The sequence below is a fragment of the Protopterus annectens genome, chromosome 2.part1, assembly GCF_019279795.1.
Source record: "Protopterus annectens isolate FY-2018-M chromosome 2.part1, PAN1.0, whole genome shotgun sequence".
In the NCBI taxonomy this organism is placed as follows: domain Eukaryota; kingdom Metazoa; phylum Chordata; order Ceratodontiformes; family Protopteridae; genus Protopterus; species Protopterus annectens.
The window spans coordinates 975745899-975762570 of NC_056729.1; positions in this window are offsets into that span (position 1 = coordinate 975745899).

The window sequence follows — 16672 nt, forward strand, 5'->3', positions numbered from 1 at the left end:
AAATGACAAATAAATAAATAATAATAAATAAACAAGTACATGGCTCTGCCCTTGTTCTGCACCAGGCTACCTCTTCACTGTCTTCATCTTTCTACACATTCTTCCCACTGCTCCGTCTTCACTCATATGATCATTTATAACAGTATTAATTTTGCCCTATGGTAGGCCTTCCTCCATTATAGTTCTCCCTTTTCTGTTTTTTCAACTCTTACAGATAGTCTATACTCAGAATGGTCCTGCCTACTTTTCATCTGCTCCTCCCTTTTCCTCCTCACCAGCTCTAATATCTTAGTTAATCTTGTACACGCCACTTTCCTTCCTTTCTGTTTCCCAGCTCTACTTACTGTAACTCCTCCAGACCTGGACTCTGATTTTTACCTACTCTTAACAGCAGTCTATCTGGCTATTACCTGAGAACCCCTCCTTAATAGTACCCCTATCTGTGATCTGCCCTGCAATGCAACTGCTATCTCTGTTGTGCCATCATACTGCTGTGTAAATGTATATGAATATGATTGATTTTTAACATTGATTTGCCACAGATCTGTTTTATATATGTGATTGTGACTAATTATCAATGCAATTTATTGTAAGTCTGTAAGATTAACTCCAACATTGCTGCTGTTTGCTTATCAGCTAACTTTGTGTTATAATGTTCTCCTACTAGGAATATTACTGTGACTGTTTTTCTGTTTTGTATATTTGTCTTTTTCTTATTAATATATGGAGTTTTTCTCCCTGGACCACTGCTGGAAGGGATTACTTTGTTGAGGCAGTTGAACTCTCTCAGTAAATAAAAGTTAATTCATAAATAAGTTTGTGTACTTGGCTAACATAGACTTGTAATACCACATCACTCTGTTATAATGGTATGGGAGCTCCCTTTTGCTGCTCTGTAAAACATGATCCCCGAACATGCATCCATGTACACAGGCCTACCATTTTGCTCATACTATGCTATTGGCCTGGAGATGCTTATAAGCCTAGCCAAGAATTTTGCCCATGTTCCCACAAAGTCAGCACATGTTTTCCCTGTCCAGCAGAAACATACATGGGATCACAGGGGTATATATTCTGTTTTCTATCCAGTTGTCCAGGTTGCTCTTAAAGAGGGCTAATGAGTACTCTGCTTGACACAGAGAGGGAGTCTATTACACAGATGGGGGAGTCGTTGGGACACAAATCTATCCCGCCAACAAGTCCTACTAATGTCACAGACCAGGTTGAGGCCTTGCATGTGGGTTGCACGAGTGGAGTTTGACTTATGGATATGCAGTAACTCCATCAAGGCTGAGTCTGAAATTGCTTTGTATGCCAGACACAGGTCACCTCTGAGCAGTGTGTATGAAAAATACCTGTCTGTATAGGATAAGTGTTTGAGACCCTGGATTTTTCTGGTCAGGAACCTCTGTGAACTCTCCAACTGCTGCATGTGCTTGGCAAGGTACATGCCGATGGGAGGAATTGTACTTGATAATGGGTCTGATAAGGAGGAGTACAGGGATGTTATGACCTCCTTGTTTCTGGATAAAATACTTATGAGGTGGGCCATGTAGAAAGCCTTCCATACAATGCAGGCAATGCAGTGGTCAAAAGTCAGGTTGCTATAAACCTGGGTGCCCAAGTCCCTCGCAACTGATTGCATGCTTAGTACGTTGTTATTAATGTGATAATTAGTGGGGATGCCATTTTCCTCAAAGGGGATAATGATGCATTTCTTGGCATTCAGTTTGAGGCCATGATTCTGGCAACAGTCATTATTTGGGTAAGGCCCTCCCTGAGGATGTTCACATCACTACGGGAATTTTTGACAGTGGCCAGCTTGCAGTCATCTGCAAACCTGGTCAGCCACAGACCACTGATTTTGGCTTGCACCTTAGAAAATTATATCCCAAATGGTAGAGGCCCCAAGACTGATCCTTGGGATATGCTGCTTCTTATGGGTCTACTACTAGAGGTGGCTTCCCCTATTTTGACTCAGTGGGTTCTATCAGTGAGCCAGTTAGCTACCCATCTGGTAACATGCAGGTTGATGCCTAGCTGGGAGAGTTTATCTATTATGCCTGAGTGGGGAATAGTGATGAAGGCTTTGGCTAGGTCAAGGTAGGTGGTGTGCACTGTTTTCCCATTATCCATGGCTTTGGTGACTGTCTCAAAGAAGGCGACCAAGTTTAACAGGCATGATCTCCATCTGACAAAACCAAACTGTGTGAGATGTAGCATTTGGAGGTTGTCGATGTATTTGTTTATAAGGTCCATGATAATGTGTTCCATGGCATTGCAGATCAGGCTAGTTAGGCTGATGGGCCTATAATTGCCTGGGTTGGTGGATGCTCCACCTTTGTGTAGAGGGATGACAGTGGCTGTTCTCCATTCTGCTGGGATGAAGCTGATGCACAGGCTTTGGTTGAATAGACTGCCTAGTGATGCTGAGAGTTGTTGCCTGAGTTCATGTAGGACACAGCCAGGGATGTTGTCGGGTCCCATGGAGGCTGTATTTTTTTGCCTTTGAGAGGGCATTAATAACCCTGCTCCCTGGTGATGAGGGGAGAGGGGCAGGTGCTGGGGATGTCCAGGTTTATTGATGGGGGAACAGGGGGGTGAAGTTTTCACTGAACTTGTCTGCCAGCAGGTTGACTATATCTATGGTATTTGTGTATATGGTATTCTTCACAACCAATTCAGAGCAGATTTGGGAGTTAACATTGAGATTGCTGACATATGCGAAGAAAGCCTTGTAATTGTCCTTAGTGGATGTGGCCAAGGAACCTGGGATGCAACTCCCAGACTTGTTCTGAGTTGATTCTAAGCGACAAAAAATACACTGAACCCACAGACATTGCCAATATCCTGGCAGACAGGTTCAGTGCAAACTTCTCCACCCCCCCCCCAAAAAGAGCAAGTATCTATCCCGGCAGAGTGCAGCCTCCCAAACATCTCTGATACTCCGGTGAAGGCCGCCCTCTAAAAAGCAAAAAACACTGCTTCCATGGGACCAGATGGTGTCCTGGGTTGCGTCCTACATGAACTCCAAGAAGAACTAATCCCTCAAGTAAAACTGCTGTACAATCTCAGCCTAACTACAGGATATGTGCCCAAAGAATGGCGTACAGCAACAGTGGTCCCACTCCACAAAGGTGGCGCTTCTGCAGACCCTGAAAACTATCGCCCCATAAGCCTGACTAGCCTAGTCTGCAAGGCTATGGAGAGGATCATCATGGAACTCATAAACAAAGACATTGGGGACCTACAGACACTAGATCCTACCCAATTTAGCTTCGTCAAGGGCAGATCCTGCCTTTTGAACCTGGTCGACTTCTTCGAAACAGTCACCAAGGCCATAGATGAAGGGAAGGTAGTCCACAGCCTATCTGGACCTTGCAAAGGCATTTGACACAATACCCCACTCGGGCATCATAGATAAGCTATCCAGCCTAAATATAAACCCCTATGTCACAAGATGGGTCGCAAACTGGCTCAAAGACAGAACCCACAGAGTCAGAGTTGCTGGAGCCATGTCAGACTCGAAACCGGTCACAAGTGGCGTCCCACAAGGTTCTGTTCTGGGACCTCTCTTGTTCGGTATTTACTTTTCTGAGGTTCAGGCCAATGTGGGAGGACTATGGCTCACCAAGTTCGCAGATGACTGCAAACTGGGCGCCATAATCAACTCTCCAGCTGACACAAAGATCCTTCAAAAAGGTCTCGCAGAGACGGATAACTGGTGCCAGAGCTATGGTCTAAAGCTAAATGCCAAAAAGTGTATAGTCATACCCTTTGGCAAAAACAATGTGCCCACAAATTACCACATAGGTGGTAACCCATTAAGTACAGAGAAAGTAATTAGGGATCTGGCGACCCAAGTTGATAGCAATCTCTCCTTTGACAACCACATTGCCAAAGTGGTTAGAAAGACCTTCTACATAGCCCACCTCATCATGAAAGGATTCACATCTAGATCAAGAGAGGTAATCATGCCCCTTTATTCATCCCTCATCAGACCCATCATAGAATACAATGCCCCCTTTGGGATGTACCTTACCCGACACCTGCAGCAATTAGAAAGACCCCAAAAGTACCTCACCAGGAGGATCAAGAGACTCAAACAGATGCCATATGCTGCTCAGTTAAAAAAACTCCAGCGCTACTCAGTTGCATACCGCCTACTTCGAGGTGATCTATGCCTGACATATAAAGCTATGTCCAACCCAGAATTAATGGACATGCTCCACCTCAGTAAATCTAAATCCCTTAGAGCCACGCGCTCGAGGGACTTGAACCACAGCACAGAAATAAATAGAACATGCTGGAGGGACAGATTCATAACCCAGAGGCTCCCTTCACTCTGGAATAGAATTCCAATTCATGTTAGGCAGAGCACCTCACTGACTCTCTTCAAGAAGAATCTTGATGAGTGGATGGGGGATCGTAGGTTTGTCCCGGGGATTACTTCCATGTCACTATTAGACAAAGGCACAGTAAACTAAACTTTAAAAAGGGCACAGTATACTCAAATCAAGGGGTGGAGAAAGCCAAACACAATCGGGCTAGGCTTATAAATGCCCCAGGGCAGATAGCCTAGTATGAACCTATGAACCTATGAAGTTAGCCTTAGAGAATTTTACCAGTGACCTTATTTGCTTGTTCAGACAAAGGAGAGATTGCTTCCAACTTGGCACCTCCTCCTTCTTGGTCCCGGACAGCAATTTTTTTCCTTTTATTATAGAGTCTGCTTATTGCTGCTGCTGTCCACCAGACAGGTTTACTCTTCTTTGAGGAAGATGATTTGGTCCTGTCAGGTATTGCTGAGTCCATGCAGCTATACAGGTGCTCATATAGTTTTTTGGTGTATGCTTGGACATTAGTGCTTGTTCCAGCTGAATGGATGGTGGCGGTGAAGCTGCTTATACCTGCTCTCAGAAGGTTGTAGTCAGCTCGACCCTGGCAAGGGGAGGGGGGGGGGGTCAGGTGAGATGGTGACTTCAAAAGTGATTGCTTTGTGGTTGGATCTTACCAAGAAGGATGACACTGTAGGGGTGCTACAGTAGCTACTAATGTTGGTTAGTACCAGGTCCAGGATATTTTACCTCTTTTGGGGTGTCTACCAGCTGATCCAATGCAGTGGCAATGATGAAGTCGAGGAATCTCTGGGCATTCATGTTATGGTTAGGTAGTTAATGTTGTCCAGGATCAAGGTAAAAGGTTGAATCTTGATGGATTCAAGTCAGTCCAGATAGGTAGAGGGCCTCATGAGTCATGACTGGGGGTCTGCTGCTAGCTATGATTGGAATAAGTGTTTTGTCAACAGTTAGCTGCCCCTGAAGTGTCTCCTGTGTGTCATACTGTTGGACCAGCCTGGCGGTGTGTATGTCTTTGATAAATATTGAAACTCCATCTCCTTTGGCTTTGTAGCCCTCTATTTAGGCTGTAAAAGTATGGTAGGAAAAGTAACCTGGTAAGGTTGGGATACTCTTCAGATCTTTGAATCAGGTTTCAGTAACTGCACAAATGTCAGCATCTTCCAGGGTGAGGAATGCTTGCAGTGAGTGCAGTTTCATTTTAACACTCCTACCGTTTAGCAGCATGACCTTTAAATTTCATTTAGAAAAATTTTTCACATTGTAAATGTTGTCCTCATGACTTTGCCTATAAAAAGCCACTATGGGGGAGGCAAAAGCCTTTGCCAGAAGCCTGAAGCCCAGGGGAGACAGATGAAGGCCATCTCCGGCAATGCATCGTAGTCTGTCAATCATGTCCTCCCAGGCTGTCAGGTACTGAATCCCCTTGGAATGTCACCAGAAAGTAAGCCTATAGTTAAAGTCAATCATTTTCTGTCTGCATTGAGGCATCAGTCTGGGTGATGATAGGATGCTGTTTAAGGCTAGGGACATACCTGCCTGGGACACATATTCAGCGAGCTCAATCATGTCTCTCTTCATATAGTCCAGAGAGGTACGTCTGAAGTCATTTACACCAACATGGACTATGAAAGAGTCATAACAGTACCTGTTATTGAGAGAGTTGAGTACTTGAGCAACTTACTGTGAATTTCCCCTTGTCTAGCCTGGTGAGGGGCACATCTGTGTGTCTCACGATAGAGTCTCCTATGACTAGCATGTTGGGTTTGTGGCTGGGCCTTAGAGGCTGTGAGACACAGGCATGTGTACTATGTGTGGAGCTTGGTGCAATAGGTTGTGATGTGCATATGTGCTCTTGCCTTGGAGGTCTCTTTTGTTTAGGTATGTTTCTGCTGAGAACCTCCATATATGTAGGAATGTACTGTGTAGGTGTAGGTGGTGTTAGAGGTGTGGTGTTTGTGGTGTTTTTGCAGAGAACCTTCTCAGTATCAGATGTACTGGCTTGTGATTGAGACAGAAAAGAATCTAGGTTCTTAATGTAATTGCATCTCTCACATATTGTGCTCCTAGGTGGTAGAAGAAGAGGGTTGCCTGTGTACATGAGGCAGTTGCTACACTGTCTCAGGATGCCCATATCAACCAGATTAGCCAAAGAAACTACAGTAAATTGTCCGTCCATGGTTGTCAGAATCTGTGAAAGAGAGGTCAAGGATGGTAGAGTGGGTACTATCAGAAGAGAGTACCTATAGGGGTGAGTAGGGCTGGATAATATCAACACAGTAGTTGCAAGGGAGGGCATCAGTTACGCAGGAGTGCTGATGAGGGAAAAAATGCAACTGAGATACCTCTCAATGGGTTAAAACATCACAGAGGCAGTGCGCGATAAGAAAACAAGAGCAACACCCTGCAAAGACAGGGTTTAGATACCAGAAAAGATGGAAGAATCTAGAAGCTTGAATTACTACTCAATCCTGCTAGCCCCTGAACTTTCAACCAATCACTCATGCTAGAGAAGGTCAGGCAGCCCTGTTACTCTCACTAACAGATAAGACAAGCCCATACACGTATAAGACGGCTGCCAGAAACACAGGAAACTCAACATGCAAAACAATCAAGCCTGGATACAGCAGGCCTCTATCTAGACTATGCTACTTTACTAGAATGCAGAAATCTCACAGAAAATGCACAGAAAAGCACAGATAGAGCACTCACAAACAGAAAATATAGCTCTCAGTTTAAAAAAGCAGTTCACAGTTAAGTAATTCAATAAAAATGTAATTACAGTAATGAAACACTATCTAGCAATCAAAATACAGTTAAAACAGGATACAACAGTGCAAAAATGCATTGAAACACTAAAAAGCTTTATAACAGTGCAAAATATGCTGCATTAGCTGTATAGCACAACTGTAAGTGTTAAGAAGTGCAATTCAATGAAATAAATGTAAAAAAAAAAGTATTCTGCTATTGGACCTTTAGGGAATTTCTGCTATGTCACAGTGATGAATCACCACTCCTCAGCTTGGTAAAAACAAGCTGATTGAATTAAGCAGTGTAGTGGTCATGCCTTCCTCATGAGCTGTGAACTGCAGGACTCTAGCATGGTGTTCTAAAGAAAGTATGATATTCTTGTTCTTCCTGTACAGGAAATTCTCTGAGTGCCTGCTGGGGTGGTATGATGTCTCGTTGTGCAGGGATGAGCTTGCCATACTGACGTGTGATGCCACTGACTGTTAGCTGCCTGTCGGGAGCCAGAATCCGCCACGTAACACAAGCACTCAGGTCACTCCAAAGCAAGTAAAATATGACTCTGTCATTGTTCATGTTGGTGTGAATGACCTGAGATGTACCTCCCTGGACTACATGAAAAGAGACATGGAAGAGCTCTCTGATCATGTAGCCCAGGCGGGTATGACCCTGACCCTGAGTAGCATCCTGCCCTCACCAAGAATGATACCGCTGTATAAAGAAAAAATGATCAATTTCAACAATTGGCTAAGCTTCTGGTATCATTCAAAGGGGATCCAGTGTCTGTCAGCCTGGGATGACATGCTTGACAGGCCTTGTTGCTTCGCAGAGATGGCTTGCATCTGTCACCCCTAGGCTTTCGAATACTGGCCAAGGCTCTTGCTGCCCCCATAGTGCCTTTTTTAGGCAAGGCTCAAAAGTCAAACCCACCTCTGTAAACAGCACAAATAAAAAAATGAGGGTTATGCTACTCAACTCCAGGAGTTTAAATCTCAAAATGCACATGCTCGAAGCACTCCTCACTATGGAGAATGTCGACATCTGTGCAGTAACTGAAACCTGGTTCAAGGCTCCACAGAGCACCCCAGCACTACTGAGCTACAACTCATACCACACATTTCAGCCACAGAACATGGACCGAAACACAAAAGGAGAGGGTGTATCCATATTCATCAAGGATACCTACACCTCCAGGTTAGTGGCAGAGCATGATACCTCCGAGATCATCCATGTGCAACTAACATCAGGCAAATCTGCAACACAAATTGTGGCCTGCTACAGATTACCCTCCATGACCCAGGACCACCACTCCGCCTTTCTGGAGACACTGGAAAACATGAAGGTCCTACTGAACACCCTGATATTGGGTGATTTCAATTACCTTACTATTAAATGGGAAAACTACTCAAGTACAAACTCCCAGGTCCAGCGCTTCCTGGAATTTATCAACTCAAATGCCCTGGATCAGATGGTAAACTCCCCTACCAGAGATGAAAACATATTGGACCTGGTCATCACCAACATGGGCAACAGGTGTTCCTCACCAGAGGTCAACCCGTCACTGGTCAGATCAGACCATAAACTAATCACTCTGGATGTCCACACCACACCACCACCTCCAACCAAGGAAACCACAGTGAAAAACGTTTCTATAGCAAACTTCACCTTACTTAAGACAGAGGTGGTAAGTTTCACAGCCCCCACGTTAAAGGATAACAGTGTCCAAGATGCAGGAACCTTTACAAATGCACTCTATGAGCACCTACATAGATGCATGGATCATGCCATCCCTAGCAAAACCAAGACTCACTCCCCTAAGAGAAGGAAACCAGTCTGGTGGACCCCTGCCATAAACATGCTATACAATAGGAGGAGGAAAGTAGTTCAGAAAAAAAGCAAATCTCAAGAAGGAAAGACATCCCTTATCAGTATCAGTAAGGAACTAAGGTCCCTCATAAAATCCTCCAAGGGTAACTTCAAAAGAAAAATAGCCAAGGATTCGAAAGATAACCACTAAGCCTTCTTTAGCTATGTCAAGAATCTAAGTGGCAACTCGCAGATATGCTCTGAGCTACTGCAAAATAGCACAAAATATACTGAACCCACTGGGCGGCACAGTGGTGCAGTGGTTAACATTGTCACCTCACAGCAAGAGGTTCTCCGGTTCGATTCTCGGGTGCGGCTGGGGTTGTGTGGATGTTGCATAAGATTTCCTGTGTTCTCCATTCGGTGTCTCCCTTCCACAGACCAAAGACCAGCATTATTCTCCATTTATCCCCGGCCTCCTCATTGAAAAACCTAACCTCCTCCCAGTCAACAAGATCAACAATGGAAAAAAAAAAATATTGTCAACATCCTGGCAGATAGCTTCAGTGCAAACCTCAGCCCCCTCTCACCCCCCAAAAGGGCCCACAATAATACTGGAAAAGTGTAGTGTCCCGGAAATCACAGATTTACAGGTGAAAACAGCCCTTTCAAAAGCCAAAAGCACAGCATCAATGGGGCCAGATGGTGTCCCAGGCTGCATCTTGCACGAACTACAGAACGAACTAACCCCCCACCTAAACACACTGTTCAACCTCAGCCTCTCCACAGGCTACGTGCCCATAGAATGGCACACAGCAATGGTTATTCTGCTCCACAAAGGAGGCGTTACAACTGACCCTGGTAACTATCGCCCCGTAAGCCTGACTAGCCTGGTCTGCAAGGCTATGGAGCACATCATCATGGAACTCATTAACAAAGACATTGGGAACCTCCAAACACTTGACCCGACCCAGTTTGGCTTTGTTAAGGGCAGATCATGCCTACTAAACCTGGTTGACTTCTTCGAGATAGTCACCAAGGCCATAGATTAGGGGAAGGTAGTTCACACAGCCTACCTTGACCTTGCCAAGGCTTTTGACACCATTCTCCACTCAGGAATTATAGAAAAACTTACCAGCCTGAACATAAACCCCTACGTCACTAGATGGGTTACCAAATGGTGTACAGACAGAACTCACACGGTAAGAATAGCGGGCTCCAGGTCTGACTCTAAACCAGTCACAAGTGGTGTCCCACAAGGCTCGGTCCTGGGACCCCTACTGTTTGGCATATACTACTCAGAAGTACAGGCAAACACAGGAGGACTATGGCTAATCAAGTTCGCCGATGACTGCAAACTGGGGGCCATAATTGACTTTCTGGCTGACTCAGACATTCTCCAAAAGGACCTTACTGAGATGGACACCTGGTGTCAAAGTCATAGTCTCAAGCTAAATGCCAAAAAATGCATAGTCATCCCGTTTGGGAAAAACAAAACACCCATGAATTACCACATAGGTGGCAGCCCCCTTAATACAGAAAAGGTAATAAGAGATCTGGGGACCCAGGTAAATTGTAATTTCTCCTTTGACAATCATATTGCTAAAGTAGTTAGGAAATCCTTCTATGTAGCCCATCTAATTACTAAAGTGTTTGCATCTAGAAAAAAAAGAGGTTATAGTGCCACTCTACTCGTCAATCATCAGACCTATCATAGAGTACAATGCCCCGTTTGGGATGTACCTCACAAGACACTTCCAACAGCTGGAAAGACCACAAAAGTACCTCACCAAGAGGATTACTGGTCTCAAACATATGTCCTATGCAGCCCGACTGGAAAAACTCCAGCTGTACTCTGTGGCATATCGCTTACTCAGAGGTGATCTCTGCCTGACTTACAAAGCCATGTCCAACTCAGAATTGATGGACATGCTCCACCTAAAGAAATCCAAGTCACTGCGAGCCACTCACTCTAGTGAGCTAAACCTCGCCACAGCAATAAATAGAACATGCTGGAGAGATAGAGTCCTGTCACAGAGACTCCCCATGCTTTGGAACAAAATTCCTAACTACATAAGGCAGAGCCCCTCACTAACACTCTTCAAGAGAAACCTTGACGAGCGGATGGGTAACAGAAAATACACCCTCGGGATCACTTCATTGGCTCTTCTTGACAGAGGCTCAGTTAATCAATGGGGTGGCAAAAGCTGACACACTCTGGCTAGGCTTATAAATGCCCTCGGGCAGATAGCCTAGTACCTACCTATGAACCTATGAAAATTACCAGCATCAGTACTATGACCTGTGACTGCATCACTCTGACCTGCTTCAGCAGTGGGAGGCAGAATTTAGGGAGAGACAGGTAGACAGACAGACATGTATTGTAGGCCGTTTTCCTCTCTTCTTCTTGTACTACCTTGTGTACCATTCTACTTAGATGTGTATACTTTCATTTCGGTGACCATGGTGGAAAAGCTGACTATGTAAGATATCTCAGGAGGTGGAAGTTGGGTGTCTGTCACCAGTGGGGTGCACATACCATGAGTGCCACTCTATTGTATAACTGCAGTTGCATGTGTATCATATTTCTGCAGCAATGCATTCTCTTTTTCTAATCCTTCTGCAGGGTGAGTTGTGGTCAAGGCTGTAAAGCAGTAACTGACACTTTGGTTTGAGCTGGCTGATGATAATCAGATCTGCCTCTATGCAAAGACATGGAGGTCACCCTGCTGAATTTGAAGTGATGCAACCACTGGTGCTCTGTGGCCATTTCTGAAGTGGTGGCATAGGGTCCTTTTCTGAGAGTGGTGCAGAGTGGTCTCCCGTCATCTACTGGCATCAGTTGCAGAGGTTGGTGTCATCTGAGATGAGCTGTCAACTAGGGCTACATCTCAGCACAGCTCCTTGAGCTGAGTGACTGGCAAGCCTCAGCCGTTACACCACCTGAAACACAGCCTGCCTATGACATCATCAACAGTATAGGTGACTGACATATTGCCCTCTGAGCTGTACTGGCATCTATCTATAGCACCTAACCTATCCCTGTCCAAGTGTTCAACTCCCTTTTCTGTCATTTGACATACCTTGTTCATTGTCCAGCCCACTCCATCACCAGCTGTCCGCCCTTTATCAGTCTGTGTCAATCCACTGTTATCTTCATGTGCCATGCTATCCTGCCTTGGTGGTGGTGATGTCTGGTGAATTGGTCACGTGACTATCCATAGCAAGTTTGTTCTGCTGTGCCAGTTTAGCACTGTACTTCTCCATAAGGTGGTATCTTTGTTTTACTATGCAGTCCTTTCCTCAGTATATTAATGCTTTGCTGGCCCTAAAACATATTTGATTAGCTTTGGACAGTGCTGTACTAAATGCTTTATGTAACACTGGTCTGTGAAGCTCACCCTTTATGTGTGTGACTTTCAGCTGTTGACCTTTAGACTAAATTGCCTAGGTAATTTTCCAAGTCCTTGTATAGTACTTAAGATTTCTGTTGTGCAAATGTCACTCATAAGTCTCCTTGCTGTAATGTTTATATTATGACCATCCTTTTACAAAGTGGGAATTAATGCATTAAAACACAAAACAATTTGTGTTGAGTTATGTGTGTTTACTTGTCAAGGTATTCCCCATCCTTGGGTTTCTCTTTCCTTCTGTAGTTTTGTTATGTTACATTATGGTATATTATATTTAATTTTATTTTATCTTATATTTGTTGACAGGGGTAACACAGTGATCACAACTGACCATTGGCAGCTACTGCCTGGGTAAATGTTATGTTATGCTACTTTATATTATGTTACATAAATGCAATCAAATATTATTTGCAGAAAAATACAGCAAACCATCTGTAACAGACTTGTAGTCATGCATATAGAATGAGTAGAGAACTTCTGGCCATTATGAATATTTATGGTCAAAATATCCAGAATTAACAGCTATAGAAATGTGGCAAGATAAGCAAATAGTCATGTGCCATCTCAGAAACTCTTTCACATAGACTTCAGTAAATAAAATATATTTCAAATATCTTATTGTCATCAATATTTTGCATGTAACTTGATGATTTATCAAAACAAAGTGACAGTCACAATTTAATAAATGTTTTTATGCTATTGGTTTGTTGGACTATGTCCATAAAAGTTTAGTGATTGTAGTTTCTTATTTGGTATTGTAGTAATTGATTACATTAACCAAAGGTAGTCTTAAAGCAAACAGGTTAGACACAATGAATGTTACTGAAATAAAATAAATAAAATAAAATGTTTCTGTGTACCATGCTGTAACACAGACAGACAGACTTAATCCAGGATTGGTCTTTGACCTCTATGGGCCCAAAGGCAAGGCCTTTTCTCATCACAAGGTACTGTAGGATGCTGCAGTGTTGACAGTATAACCATGATGAATTACTGCCTTAATGTTGTGCAATATTAACAGACATCTCTACAAAAGAGTGTCTATATTTAGAAAAGAAAATATCGGCTATGTTCAATGCCTTGCAATCATAAACAAAAGAAAAAGGACTTTGTTAAAGGTCATTTTGTCTGCCTGAAAAGTAAATTGTCTCTAATCCTGTTTCCATAAGAAAATGAAAAAGCAAGCTTAAAACAACTTGTGATATTTAGGTAGCATAAAACGTTTTAATATTTGGAAAGTGTTTTAAAATCCAACTTACTATTCCAGTCTAAAAATGAATTATTAACTAAGAAATAATGAAAGTAATTTAATGTAAAAAGTGCAGTCTGATATGAGGGAATGTGTGGGTTTTATAAAATGTTATATACTACACATAATTATTACAGGATTACCTACTCTCATGGAACAAATGTTTGTGAGTGACTTTTCAAAAATGTTTAAAACTATGTTACATTTTATATAATTTATCAGTACTGTGCTCCCTGTTTCTGTGCAGTAGTGTTCGTGTGCATTTCATATATACAAGCTGAGCAGTGTAGGAGGCCAAGACCTCCCCTACAGGGAGGTGTAGATTGACTTGCTATCCTGCTAACAAAGATTTTTTTTTTGTGTTTGTCTATGTTTTTAGTTACACTTTTTGGTATAAAAACCCAATAGCGTGCAACTCATTGTATTTAACTCGACTAAACATAGAGAAACCATTACTACATGTAGAATTACATGCAGTGTATGTACAAAGTAGTCCCTTACTTTGAAAGCAACATTTTAATAGTACCTTTATTTCCTTAAAAATGTTCACACCTCTTTCGTAAGGCAAGTACAACTCCTAGACCTTCTATTGTTAAATGGTATTGTCGCTAAAGACTGACTAAAAAGGTAAGTACTGTATCTGATGCTACAAGCAAGGACACTGATAATCTGAGTTAAAACAAAAGTAGGATAGATTTAAGTGAATGACTCAGAGGACATGCTTTCAACCAGAATAAGGCCTTTGCCATCGATATTGATGTTGCATGTAAAGGCATCAGTTGCTAATGTGCATATTTCTGAAAATTCCTTGCTCCACAAAGTTATGGATGTGACAAAGCTAGTTTAGAAGATAAAAGACACCATTTCAAGGATGAGCAAAAATATCCAGTGAAAGTCAACCAGTGCTACACGAGGGCTTATGTTGCTCAATGGACTTGAATTAAGAAAAAAATCAAGCTTAAATTTGAGCTATCAGTTGCATATTTTGTTTTTGTTACTTTACTGCATTGTTACTTGGATATTGCCACTGTTTCTTTGTGTTATTATGAGATCCATGCTTAAATGTGCATTTGTTTTGGAGTCCAGAGTACTTAAACTTAGCATGATAAGCTATAGATACATATAGGCAAGGGTGTAGCCAGGCATATTCTTTATACTCTGCTGAGTACATTTTTTCTTTCAATCACTCAGAAGCATTGTACTTCTTCAGGCTGTATTATATCTACAATTGTCTAAAGTAATGCCTATAATAACAGGTACTTAGCTTACATACAGAGGATTGCTAATTTAAAAGTAATATATTTAATAGTTTTAGAAGAAAACACTGGAAATGATATGTATATTTATTTACTGTTGGGTGGCAACATTTTGAAAGAGTTTCCATTTTTTTAAATGCCAGGTGGGTTGATGGGGGAGCAGTAAAAAAGAGTTTATGAGTACAGAATGGAATTTTCTGGCTACACCCCTGCATATAGGCGTCACTGTATATCAGGAGCTACATAACTGAGTGTTTCATCTTTTAAGTGTTTTCAGTTTACTTGCCTAATGCTTGACTATAAAAAGAAAACTATACCTTGACTGGGTTTAGGATGCTGATAAAAAGATAAGACCTGCATATTTTCAGCCTTTTTTTTTAAACTGTCTATGATATGAGAGTAAGGCAGAGGCAAAATTAACTCTACATTGTCAGTTGTTTATGAACCATATTGTTGTAGTAGTTTCTGTTAATTATTGCAGTGCCAATATTTTAGTTTGAGAAACTGTGCTGAGAACCAAAGCAGCAAGTCCTGCTGACACAAGAAGACAGAAACATTTAAAGCTAGATTATGATTTATATGGCTTAGTTACTCCGGAGGAAATATTTATTTTCCACTTTATTTATTTATTTCATTTTATAGCTGATGCTCATCATTTACAATGTCTTTGTAGCTGAAGCTGAGTTTAAACTTGACAGCAGATATGGTGATACTTTTATTTGATTCTTACTACACTTTACACAGAGTAAGCATTAGTGAACAATTAATTTTAAGAAATAGTATCAAGCTTTTCCTAAGGGCAATAAATGCTATGTTTTTCAAATGTATAATACGATTACTCATCAACATTTATCAACAATGCCCAGATCTTTTCAGGCTGATACATACCAATTTATTTGAACTGTTTAACAACAATATTAATAAATATGTATAAACCTAGTGCAACTGATACACCAGTGAATGCAATAGTATTCATACTGAGCTGCTTATGAAATGCATATAAAACAACAGGTTGGCAACATGAGAATTTTTTGTGTTATGTCTGTCAGTTTTATTCAGAGGGTTAAAGTTGCACATTTTTAACAAGCTTGATATTGTGTCTCTTTGCAAGTCACTTAGCCAAACAGTGCTTTTGTGTCATCCTGAAACGGGACCCTTGCCACCAGTGGGCTTACCCACTTAATAAGAAAATAAAATTCTTAGTTATATATCTAGGATACAAGGCATCGAATGAAGGGCATATGTGCTTTGGGAAAGGGATAGCAAGATTGGAGGTAGTGAAGCAGTCTGATCATTCTGGCTGCAGTCTTCCTCATCATTTCTTAATATTTATACCATGTTTTACTGTTGAAGAAAGCAAACAGTTCTTTGCTTCCAACAAAACAGTTGATTAATTATGACACAATAATATTTATAAAGAAATTTCACAGCTTACTAATTGGTGAATTATCCAATAAACATATATATTTTCTGGCAGAGATGGTGCAACCTGGCAAGCATTATATCAGCTGTGGTACACAAATTAATTTCTAAAGGATAGCATTAGACTCAACCTGAGGCCAAAACAAGCAACAGTAAATACAATATCTATCTATTTATAGATTAGTACTATGCTTGTGGACCATTTTAAGATAGCTAGTTATCCCAAGTGAAAATTAAATGCTGCACTTTGTGTTTGTAAGGTAAACATCTTAACCATTATGACAACCTCCCACAATAATATTGCATTCACTGGTGTATCAGTTGCACTAGGTTTATACACATTTATACATATTTATTTAATATTTATTTATTTATTTAACATTTGTTTACCAGGAAAGTCCGACTTGGATATTGTCAAAC